Source organism: Belonocnema kinseyi, chromosome 6 (genome assembly GCF_010883055.1).
Source record: "Belonocnema kinseyi isolate 2016_QV_RU_SX_M_011 chromosome 6, B_treatae_v1, whole genome shotgun sequence".
In the NCBI taxonomy this organism is placed as follows: domain Eukaryota; kingdom Metazoa; phylum Arthropoda; class Insecta; order Hymenoptera; family Cynipidae; genus Belonocnema; species Belonocnema kinseyi.
The window spans coordinates 8,844,863-8,857,675 of record NC_046662.1 but is presented as its reverse complement, the minus strand read 5'-3'; the positions used below and the strand labels follow the sequence as shown (position 1 = coordinate 8,857,675).

Here is a 12,813-nt window from a genome sequence, read left to right as displayed (position 1 = left end):
ACGTTGACCTGCCTTTATCTATTTCAGGACTCTGTCAAGTGATTTGGTGGCCCCGGGTATTGCAAAAATATTCTCTACAGTTATTTAAAGAAAAAGATAAACAATACATTAAAAATTTGTATTTATAATAAATTGAATTTTAAAGAACATTTATGTAAAATAACCTGTTTCAGATAGATTATTTTAAAAACTTGGTAACCTTGAATTCTTTTTGAAATTGGATTGAAAATGCTACAATAATAATCGTTTTGTGAGTTTAACAATAATGTAAAAACTGTCAAAAATTTGAACAATATTTCTATAAAATAAAAAATAATCATTTGTATTGCATAGATACAAAACTTCATATTTTGAGGTTTTGTTTTTGTTGTAACATTTTTTATTTTACTATATTCAATAATTTTACTTACGTATGAAAACATATGCCCGTATAAATGTCTTGACAACAGCCAAAAACTACACAAGCTGCCACCATTTTTTATATTTATTTACAATAAATTATAATTAAATAAATTATAAATAAATCAATTCTGAAAAGTGCGATAAATGTTACATTATTGGGGCACTCGCGACACAAAGCACGGTCCTGTGCTGCGCTAAACTTCACCCAACGAAAATATTCTCGACCAATCAGCCTTATCTAGAAAGAGATAGGTATCATCTCATATGTTTTTTCTCTCTCTAGAGCCCATTACCGTTCTCCCCACAGCATTACCGGTCCATTTCTATATGTCGATAGTCCCAACCATCGACATATAGAAATGGACCGGTAACGCTGTGGAAGGAACGGTAATGGGCTCTAGAGAGAGAGAAAACATATGAGAGTAGACCTATCTCTTTCTAGATAAGGCTGATTGGTCGAGAATATTTTCGTTGGGTGAAGTTTGGCGCAGCACAGGACCGTGCTTTGTGTCGCGAGTGCCCCAATAATGTGACTCGCACTTTTCAGAATTGATTTATTTATAATTTATTTAATTATAATTTTTTGTAAATAAATATAAAAATGGTGGCAGCTTGTGTAGTTTTTGGCTGTTGTCAAGACGTTTATACGGGCATATGTTTTCATACGTGAGTAAAGTTATTGAATATAGTAAAATAAAAAATGTTACAACAAAAACAAAACCTCAAAATATGAAGATTTGTACCTATGCAATGCAAATTGTTATTTTTTATGTTATAGAAATATTGTTCAAATTTTTGACAGTTTTTACATTATTTTTAAACACACAAAACGATTATTATTGTAGCATTTTCAATCCAATTTCAAAAAGAATTCAAGGTTACCAAGTTTTTAAAATAATCTATCTGAAACAGGTTATTTTACATAAATGTTCTTTAAAATTCAATTTATTATAACTACAAATTTCTAATGTATTGTTTATCTTTTTTTTTTTAATTAACCGTAGAGAATATTTAGGCAATACCCAGGGCCACCAATTCACTTGACATAGTCCTGAAATAGATAAAGGTAGGTCTACATCTCATTTTTTTTTCTCTCTCTAAAGCCCATTTCAGTTCTCCCCAAAGCGTTACCGGTCCATTTCTATATGTCGATGGTTGGGACAAAGATTTTTGGTTGGGAACAGTGCTTGAAAAATCTCTGCCCTCATCATGAAAATGCTTGACTAGTGACTTTGAACCTTTTAGAATATAACTAGAATATTACCGGCGTGCACCCAGCCATTTTGTTACTAGTGGCTAGCGAGTGACGAGAACGAGTCGCGGGTTTCGTCGTGTTTTCGCGTCTTTCGTTGTTAAATTGTCAACCGGAATCCCTGATCGTAAGTCTATTCGCTTGCTATTTGATAGGCTTAAGAAATGATTCCTCTATATTTGACGTGCTTGATGATATTCATAAGTTAGGACAAGTTTCGTACAGACTCGCATGAACTCCCATTTTGGGACATGCAGAAACTCTGTGTCGCTGCCCAGCTCAGCCACTCATGCTTGTAAAATCAATAATAGACTCGCTGTTTTTCAATTCTGGAGTCTTTGCTACCTAGGGAAGAAAAAAATCAGCTTTTAAAGCACTCTTCAATAGTTTCGAAAAAAATGCTCTTACAACTTTTCACATCTAGAGAAAAGTGCCAATTCTTCTTTCCCCCCTTTTTTTCACTACCTGCGACTCCGGAGTCTCAAGACCTTAAAATATGTATACTTGAACCATTTTTGTGATAAGAAGTCAAGTTTTATCGATATCGAACACTTAATCAATCCGCCCCCCGTTTTATTGCCCTGGAATTTTTACTGCAATATCTTAAAAAGTTCTTTTATATTACATGGATTATGCGTGCGCGTGCGTTATGTATATGTGTACAACACATGTAAGTCGCTTGTAAGGTATATCAAATTAACTAAAAAAGTAAAGAATAGGTGAGATTGAAAAAATAGTAATTATTTTGTCTAGGTTTTTCTTCTTACAGGGAATAAAAAAAAATTTTATTTTATTTTTTAAGTATTTAGACAAATTACTTTGTTTTAATTAGGGGTATCAGATAGTGCAAGATTCTTCGGTTGTTTAAATAATTATTAACTAAAAAATTACGAAATTTCGGGGATATTTAGAGCACGTATGGGCATTGTGCATTTTTTTTGCTGCCTAAATTAACTCTTCACAAGATAATCAGCGTTGGGATTTTTTTTGGCTCATAAATACCTCACTTAAGACCATTGGATGACTATTAATTTGCCGGTTTTTAACAGTTGAAAATTTAATTTTCATTAATTGAATTTTTAGAAGATGAAAATTCCGTTTTCTTCATTTTCAGTTGAATTTCCATTACTTGAAAATTCAATTTTCACTTAAATTTGCAAACTGAAAATAAAGAAAATTCAATTTTCAAAAGTAGAAATTTCCACTGTTGATGAATTTTTAGCTGTTAAAAATTTAAATATCTTTAATTCTCATTAGTTGAATTTCAACTTTTGTACATTCAATTTTCATTAGTTGCATTTTCAATAGTTCTATTTTTAACTGCTGAAAATCCAATTTTCTTCATTTTCAGTTCAGCTTTCAACAGTTGATAATTAATTTTTTACTTTTAGAAATTTCAACTGCTTAATTTTTAACTCTTCAAAATTGATTTTTTTTTTAATTGTCATTAGTTGAAGTTCCAAGTTTTATTATTTGAGTTTTTAAATGTTGAAAATTCAATTTTGTTCAATTTAGTTGAATTTTTAAGAGTTGAAAATTCCATTTTCTTTGATTCTGATAAATTTTTAACACTTGAAATTTCAATTTTCATTAGTTCAATTTTTTAATATGAAAATGGAATTTTCTTTCAGTTGAGTTTTCACTTGTAGAATTTCCAAACATTTTGTTTTCAACTGTTGGATTTTTAACAGTAAAAAATGAGAGAAAATCGGATTTTCAACTTTCAATATTTGAATTTTTAATGACAGAAAAATTGATTTTTTTATCTACTAAAAATTCAATTCTCTTCGATTGAGTTGAATTTTCAATAGTAAAAAATGGAAGAAATTTGAATTTGCAACTTTCAATAGTTGAATTTTTTAATGTTGAAAACTGTAGAAAAGTCCATTTTCTTACATTCATTTGCATTTTCAACCTTCAAAATTTAATAAAATAACATTTTAACGTTTTTTTCCACATTTATATTGTTAAATATTGAAAATTTAATTTTCTTTCATTTTGATTGTTTGAATTTTCAATTGTTGAAAAGTCAATTTTCTTAAATTCATTTGCATTTTTAACTGTCAAAAATAAATACAATAAAATTTTAAAGTTTTTTCCCACATTTATATTGTTAAATATTGAAATTTTCTTTGATTTTGATTGTTTGAATTTTTAACTGTAGAAAAGTCAATTTTCTTAAGTTCATTTGCATTTTCAACCGTAAAAATTAAATTAAATAACCTTTTAACTTTTTTTCACATTTAGATTGTTAAATATTGAAAATTTAATTTTCTTTAATTTTGATTGTTTGAATTTTCAACCGTTGAAAAAATTGAATTTTTAAGTGTAGAAAAGTCAATTTTCTTCAATTCATTTGCATTTTCAACAGTCAAAATGAAATTAAATAACCTTTTAACGTTTTTTTTCACATTTAAATTGTTAAATATTGCAAATTTAATTTTCTCTAATTTTGATTGTTTGAATTTTCAACTGTTGAAAAAAATGGCATTCTTAACTCTTGAAGATTAATTTTTCTTCAATGTTCAGTATTTAAACTTTCATCTATTGAAAATTAAAGAAAAAAGAGAACTTAGATTAAAAATAAGCGTTAAAAATATTATATTTTCATAATTTCACATATGAATTTATTAAATAAATATTTCAATCTATAAACAAAAATATTGGAAAAAATCGATGTTACGAAAATTTTTCGCTATTGGCTGTTTATAATTAAATCTGCCTGATTATTGGCAAATAATGTTTGAGCAAATTAATAATCAACCAATAGTCTCCTTGTAAGAAGTTCAAACTACCCCCCCCCCCCCCCCCCCCCCCCCCCCCCCCGCAAAGTTTTGCTATTTTCGGTTGTATTTCGTAACTTACTAATCCCGAAGGTAAAAGAAAAGTTTTAAGACAAAAAGTTTCTTCTTTTAATTATTCCATCAAATAGTACACGATTTTTTTTATTTTTCAAACAATGATAAAAAAGTTGTTAACAAAAATGTTAGATTTCTTCTTTTTTTTTTAATTACTGCGCCATTTTTGTCTCCGAAAATTAACTTCAAGAAATTGTCAAAGTTGGGATTTAAAAAAATCATATATTCCCTACAGAGAGTCCACAGACTAAATTTGACGATTTTCACTATTAGTTGAAAATGTAAGAAAATTAAATTTGTAATATTTGAATTTTAAACAGTTGAAAATTCAATATTGTTAAATTCCATTCTCAATTGACTCCAATGTTCAACTGTTAAAAATTCAACTGAATTGAAGAGAATTAAATTTTTAACATGTTAATTTTCAACTGCTAAAAACTTAATTTTCTTTAATTTAGTTGAATTTTTGAGTGTTGAAATTCATATTTATGAAAATTGAATTAATGAATTGCGAATACTGCAATTTTAAATTGTTCGATAAATATGCTTCCAATTTTTTATCGTTCATTTTCGAAATGTTTAAAATTATTTAATTTATCCATTTCCACGGTTTTTTTTAATGAGAGATTTTGAAGCTGTTTAATTAATTATTTAATTTCTGGAAGGATCTGGATAATCTAATTTTTGCTTTTGAAATAAATGTAATAATCATTATGAAATGATTTTTAATTCTTGGAATTAAACATTTTTTTTAGATATTTTATTATTATATCGAGTATTTTAATTTTTATGTAAGCATAATTAAAAGTTTCTTTAATTTATTTATAATTCATAATGAATATAAGCCGACTGAAGTATTTTCAGTAATTTTCGCGTAAAATATTAACAAGAAAATTTATTTAATAAATTTTAATTAAAAGTTAAATTTTTGAGAAGCATAGAAAACAGGCCATATTGAAAGTTTATCTTCATATTTGTATTTGATAGAAAGGTCATTGAATAATAATTACAGCATAAATAAAAATCGAACTGTCCGCGCAAAATGAATTGAATGTATTAATAATAAATTTCATTTTCTGCACAGAGAAAAGTAAGTTACATTTTATGTTAGGCAAATATCTTTGAAAATGATGCAGTCATTTATTTCATTATTTCATTTTTTTTATTTTTTTAAAATGATTATTATATCTTACTGAATAAACCTAAATGTAAACATTATTTTACATTTTTTTCTTATTGAAAGATAATTAAATTCTGAACTACTTTTTTGAGTCGATTATTGGAAATTAATTTTTGTTAATCGATAAAGAAGATTGATTTTTTTTTTAATATTTTGAACCCTTGAGCATTTTTCATTTCGATTTTGTGGAATAATGTATAATTAATTTCTTATTCCAAATAAATGCTGGAAGATTATATTTATGTTTATTGTAAACAATCATCATAAATTTATGAAATAAACGCTTTTGTTTATAGAAAATTCGTTTTTGGAGTGCAAACGCTTATTTCAAGATCGAAAATAATACTTTAACTGTATTTATTGATCCCTAATTACATTTTTCATTGTTATAAACAATTCACGAAATGGGCGCTTAAAAAAAATATTTTTTGTTCTTTTACTGAAGAATCGTTTATTTTAAACCCAATTATCTTTAATCATCAGATCTTGAGGGTAAAATAAACGTTTCTGCTTTAAAAAAAAAGACAGATTTTATGTACCTGAAAGCGCCTATGTAGGAGTTACTAAATTTTTTTATCAGAATTGTTTATATCAAAGAAAAATATTGTTAAGTTGAAATATTCTGAAAGGCAAAATAAACGATTCTGTTCAGGAAATGGATTTTCTATATCTTAAAGCACCTATTTATCGTAGTGCCTTATAAAATTTTAAATTTTGAGCATTAATATTTCCCATTAAAATATTATTCTTGAGGGTAAAATAAACGATTCTGTATTAAAAAACGTATTTTATGTGCCTGAAAGCGCCTATTCATTGAATTTGTTTAGCAGGATTGTTTATTGTAATAAAAAATGTTGAGTGTGAGCAAGTCTTGTTGAAATATGATTTTTTATCGTAAAATAAGCAATTCTGCTAAAGAAACGTAAGACGTTGATTTTAAATGATTCCACAAGAAGATTGAGATAAAAAAATACTTCCAGGCTACAAAGTACAACAAAAGTAATTTTTTTAATCAATTTTTTATAACTAATTGTGTATCCTTTTGAAAAAAAATGAATGAGACAAAGCAGGTATCACAAATATAAATAAAAATTATGGTTTTTTGGGATTTTTAAACTTAATTAACAAATTAACAAAATATTTTTTTTTAAATCAGCTAGATAAAGTTCTTCAGAATTTAGTTATCTTTTATTTAAAAAAAAAAAGTGAAATCGGACAAGAAATGTTGGGAATATTTGGTCCCGATAAAAAAATGTCTGAAGAATTCTGTCAAAATTTCCCGGAAAACTCGAAAAACAAGTTTTTATTGATTTAGCTTCAAAATTATTGGTTGTATCAAAAAATTATTTGTTTTAAAGTTGTAGATTTCTATGAAATACATATTTTTTATTTGATCTTTTTTTTTTATTGAATCAACCCTTCTCGAGAAAAAAATTGAAAAAGAGATGAAAAAAGTCGAAATATTGTTTTGATATATTTTTTTAATCAGTGGGGATTATTCTTCTTACGCACTAGTGGACTCCATGAAAAATATAAATCTTCATTTTCGTAACTTAAACATCCTGATTGGGTAGTTTTTGTTTGTTATCCAAAATGTCATAAAAATTAAATTTAACAACATGGTATTTAATTTTTGTTTTCAATTCCAGTTGGAAAATTGATTATAAATAAATACGACAAAATATAATCGTATTTACAGAAAAGTAAAAATAAATGCAATAAATTACAGGAAACTAAAACAAATTTTGTACTTTTTAATGTTTTTAATTGTATTTTATTATAATTTCAATATTTTATATAAATATCTACAAGAATTTATAATTTTTGCATTAAAAAAAGTTGTTCTGTAAAATATTTACAATAAAAATACATCAACATAAAACAATATACAAAAAAATGTACAAAATTCGTTCATATAAGAGACAAAAGTTCTAGTTTCCTCTCATTTCTGTTGGGTTTTATTATATTCGTTTGCATTTTCCTGTAAAAATAGTTCTACTTTTTCGTATATATTTGTAAAAGAATCCACTATATAGGAATTTAAAAAAATTGATTCTTTTTTTATTTGATTTTTTTGAAATTTTCTGATAAGAAACAAAAGCTACCCAATCAGAGGTTTTAAAGATCGAAAATGGTGATTTATATTTTTGATGGAGTGCAATAGTAAGTGAAATTAATAACGCTCACTGATTTTGCAAAAAAAAATAAAATAACAAAATTTGGTTTTCTTCGCCCTTTTTTCGATTTTACTCGAGAAGGGTAATTTCAATGAATAAAATTTAAAAAAAAAAACTATTATTTCACAGAGATTTACAACTTTAAATGGAACAACTTTTCAATAAAATCAAATTTCTAGAAAATAAACAAAAAAAAAACTTTTTTCTGGTTTTTTGGGCAATTTTGTCAGAATTCTTCATATTTTTTTTTTTACGTTTAGGGCTAAATTTCACACAGTTGCTTTTCATACAATTGAAAAGAAAAATAGGAGCCCAGGGTCGTTAATTTTATGAAATTTGTAAAACTTACCTGAATCCTCATTATCTACATGCAGTGGAAATAATTTTATATCAAAAAATTTTTTTCGTCTGCTCCAAAATAGTATTAACAGCACATTACCCACCAATATAATGTTATTCCAAATTTTCATAGTGTATGTTATATGTATGTAATTTGACTTTTTATTATTTTAGTTTTCAATTTTTTTAAAGTTCGTTTTGAAGGTAAAAACGGACATTTTTATAGCAATATTTGAGAATGTAGAATACCATTTTTTTAACCGGAGTTGAAATCTTAGATTCCGCAAACTCTGGTACATTTAATTATGTCACATTGCGCGCTACTTTCGTTTTCGGACTTAGCCCTGTCCCTTAAAAAAAAGAAAATTCCATTTATAAGATGAATCATATTCAAAATTTGAATGAAAAATTCTTAAATTCGTCCCCATTCATATTTTAATAAACATAGGTTCCCTGTTTTTTAATTTATCGCTTTATTGTAAATATTTTGTCCTAAATAATAGACTTTCTATTTCAAGAGAGCATTAATTATAATTGATGTTTTTAAATTTTGAGTTAAGGCCATGTAATACTTACTCGATTCTTACTTTAGCGACTTTTTCATGTCGAGTCTAAAATTTGGGTCGTCTAGTAAAAAACACTAAAGAAAATTTGTATGATTTTAAACTATTTGAAGTGGGAAAAAAAAACATTTTTGGAATTTTTCTTCATTTCCGGATATTTATAACCATACAAATTATCTTCAGTTCATTCTAATGAATTTCCCAAATTTTGAATTTGATTTATTTGAATGTCAAATAGGGTGAGCCAGGGTGGTCCGAAAAAAGCTTAATTTTTTTCTATCTAAATTGGCTCCGCGTTCCCTGATTTTTGACAGAATTTAAAAAATATATTTAGGAATCTCTTAAGCCTATTTTTGCCAAAAATTGCTTAACTTTTGTTCATATTTCTATTGTTAATGGATTATTGTAGTGTAAAATGCATCCATTGTTTTATTTTTAGTAAAATACATCATCGAGATTTTTGACAGAATAAAAAATATACATGTACGGATCTCTGAAGCCTATTTTAGCAAAACAAAATCTGATTTTATTTTAATTACGGCTGTTAATGGATTATTTTATTTTATCATACAAGACTAAAATGCATGTATGCTAATCTAAAAGAACTCATTTACAGTAGAAATGAAAATAGAAAAAACTTTGTTTTTCAAAAATAGGCATGACTGACCCCTATTTTTTTCACCATTTTGTCAAAAATTTAATCATGCATTTTGCTAAAATTAAAACAATAAATGTATTCCAAAGAAAAATATCCATTAACAACGGCAATTAGAATGAACAGAGCAATTTCTTGAAATAACTTGCAGACTCCCTGACTATTTTTTTTTAATTCTGCGAAAATTCAGAAAACAATTTGTAGGGAAGCCGTTTAAAAAAATAGTGCCCTTTTTGGAACACCCTAAAGTAAATGAGAAATTAATTATATCATCGATTTTTACAGCCGTTTAATTCGTAATTCCTTCAACTATTTCTTCATTAGAAAAGTACGCTGAAATTTGCTTCAAAAATTAATTTAGTAAAATTGAAAATTTCCATTTTGAAATTTGATTAGAGGTGTATTTAATAACCTTATAATTTACCTATATTAGAAAACGATATTCGAAAGATGCTCTTATGAAGCCCAACCAATTTTATAGTTCTAAAAAATATTTTGCTACAATGCAGAATCGATATCTTACCAATTTCCTAGTATAAATGTAATGCCCAAACAAGAGAAAAACTTTGAATATTTTTTCCCCTTATTTCTAAATTTTACTGATAATATTTATATCCTATTGCAAGAGGTACCAATTTATTATTTTGTTTAATATTAATGAAATGAAAACGCCCCTCGATATTTTTTATATACCTCCCAAATTGATATTAATTGTATTTTGTATTAATTCTTGATATTTTTACTCAATAAGCCTATATTCAGTCTTTCTGAAACGATAGACTGAACATATCGATGACTCCCAGATTTCCGGAGTGCAAAATACGAAATTTGATACCCTGATTTTGTTGTCCAAAAATAACCTTTTTGGGATAAAAATGTCCATGTGATCATAACAAAAACTGTAGTTTATTATAGAAAACATTTTATCTAATTAGCTTTAAGATGTTTAAAAATAAACTTTTGCCCAAAATATTTTATCGATTCAGGGTCATTTCAGAATAGATCGTCTGGGCGTCGTTGCTAAGTAATTTAAAAAAAGTGTTTAGAGTCTAATTTCACTCAGAAAACCGTCTTGAATCAAAAAAACCGTTTCCTTAATATATATATTTTTTTTTCATTTAACCGGAAATTACTTCAAAATGAAGAAAATTATTTAAAAAGAAGGAAACGTTTTCATTTGATGAAAACCCCGTTTCTTTGAAACAAAGAATTTTTTCTGAGTGTTCACTTTTTGTCAGTGCTAATATTTATTTCCGTGATTAAAAATGATTTTCAAATGTTTGTGTTCTGCGGAAACGGCATGTACAGTGCATCCCAAAATTCCGTTATTTTAGAATAATGTGAAAAATAATTTGAGCAAACTATATATTTATCATTTAAATAATTGAATTTTCAGTTTGTAATGATATGATTTAATTTAATTTCTAATTTCAACACTAATATGTTCACTTTTGAGATTTTCAACTTTCGATTTGTCCGACAATGTGTAAAAAGAATGAAATTCAACTTTATTAAAAAAAATATGTCCCTAATATTAATAATTGTAATACAAATTTATGCAAATTTCATGTCTTTGTTATTAAAAAAGGTTAGTGAAAGTCGTGTGTTTCGATAAATCTTCCGTTTTCTGCGACAAATATTTCCTAGAATTTAGTAAACAAAACTCGATTCCTATAGATTTAAAAATAAAGAATAATTGTAAAATTGATATTCTTTCGTGGTTATTTAGTTCACTTTCAGTTGAAAATTAACTGTAGTTGTTTCCAAAAGTCAGACAGAATAAAAAAAAAAACGTTCATCTGAGTTAAAGATAAAGTATGATTAAACTCTGAAATTCAGATATTGACAGACAAATGTTTGCTGAATTAAAGTAAATTTCTTAATTGTTTAATTTGAGTTTAGGTTGGAATTATTTATTTAACAAAAGTAATATTGATATTTGTGTTTTAGCTCCAATTTTTAGTAACAGATAAAACTCGTCGAATCCTAATCAACAAAGACTGATTTTGTACCTTGGAAAATTCTTTAAAATTTGGTTTCGTTGGGTTTTATTAAACTTATAATTACATATATGCAAAAAAAATTGGATAGAAAAAAAATTTGTATGATTTCTGAACAAATTTTGTTTGATAGAACTCAATCTAACCAGATTTCAAAGAATCTTTCATGGAGTAAAATCAGATCTTGATCATTAGGTTTGGAGAAAAATTATAGCTTTTGTCTAAAATTCAAGCTAAAGCACAAGAATCCTCAAAATTCGACATTTTGAAGCAATATTTTTTATTTACTTTTGGTTTTGAAATTAGTACTTAAATTATATCATTATTAAATGATTGTTAAGCTCTTGTATTATTTACTTCAACCAATTAATTGTTTAACAAATTCTAAACAAACAAAAACAGTTAAATAATCTAATGGTTAATCGTATAATTTCAGCCGGAACAAATGTATCTAAACAAATAATCGGTTTAAGAATCATGTATCTGAAGGGCAAAAATGATTAAATATTTTACGATCGCGAATGTGATCATTTCCCCACTTCCAAGAGAGTAATTCTTTAGCCAATTATTTTTTTATCGTTTATTTGGTTTAGCTGAAATTACTAGATTAACCATTGGCTTATTAAACCGGTTTAGTTGTTTGGAATACGGTGATCATGATAATTAAATTTTAGTTTGATTAAATTATTTTAAACATTCTCTCAAATCAATATTTAGTATTTTGTGATGCAATGCATGGAAACTTTTAAAAAAGGAGATGAATAATTAATTTAACTTTCTGAATATGCAGGAATACTGTATGTCAATACAATTTTTTTTTCAATTACATCGCAACGACGAACAGTGGGAAAAATCATAATTTTTTTTAGAAATGGCAATCTTCCAGGTATAGCGATTAATGGCAGATTTTTCGCTCGGACTAAAGCAAAATTTGTTATTTAACAACAAAGATTATACTTCTTGTGTCTTTTTAGTGACAACCATTTCCCTTAAGACATGCAAATTCATTAAAGCAGGTCGTAAATCAATGGGATAACTACGAAAAATAATTTCCAGTGATTCTTTTCTATCTTATTTTTCAAATGTCGAAAAATGGTTAATAAACCATTTGTATAAACAAATGTATATTCCGACCATTTTTTCATGAATAGGCTTAATTTTTTCCGGAATCTACTAGAAAGACTTTTCATGAAAACTCGGCCAAAATGTGCATCTGGCTATAGCTTTCAAATAGCTAATCATTGCGAATGAAGAAAAAATTACATTTCTTTAGTAGTTTGTTAAAATAGTCCAAGAGCTGGGTAGGATCCCGTATGCATTAAAGAGGTAAAGGATAAAAACTATGTAGTCTTATGTATTTTGACCCGCTGAATCCAATGGTACCGGT

General features: G+C 26.5%; 1 protein-coding gene across 2 annotated transcripts in view; it reads left to right on the top strand.

The window, feature by feature from the left end:
- The first annotated feature begins 1,711 nt into the window (after positions 1–1,711).
- Positions 1,712–12,813, top strand: part of LOC117175728 — a 49,531-nt gene continuing 38,429 nt past the window's right edge. For both annotated transcript variants that reach the window (XM_033365517.1, XM_033365516.1), the window contains exon 1: positions 1,712–1,781. The gene's annotated coding sequence lies outside the window, so the exon portion shown is untranslated. The remainder of the gene's footprint in view (positions 1,782–12,813) is intronic.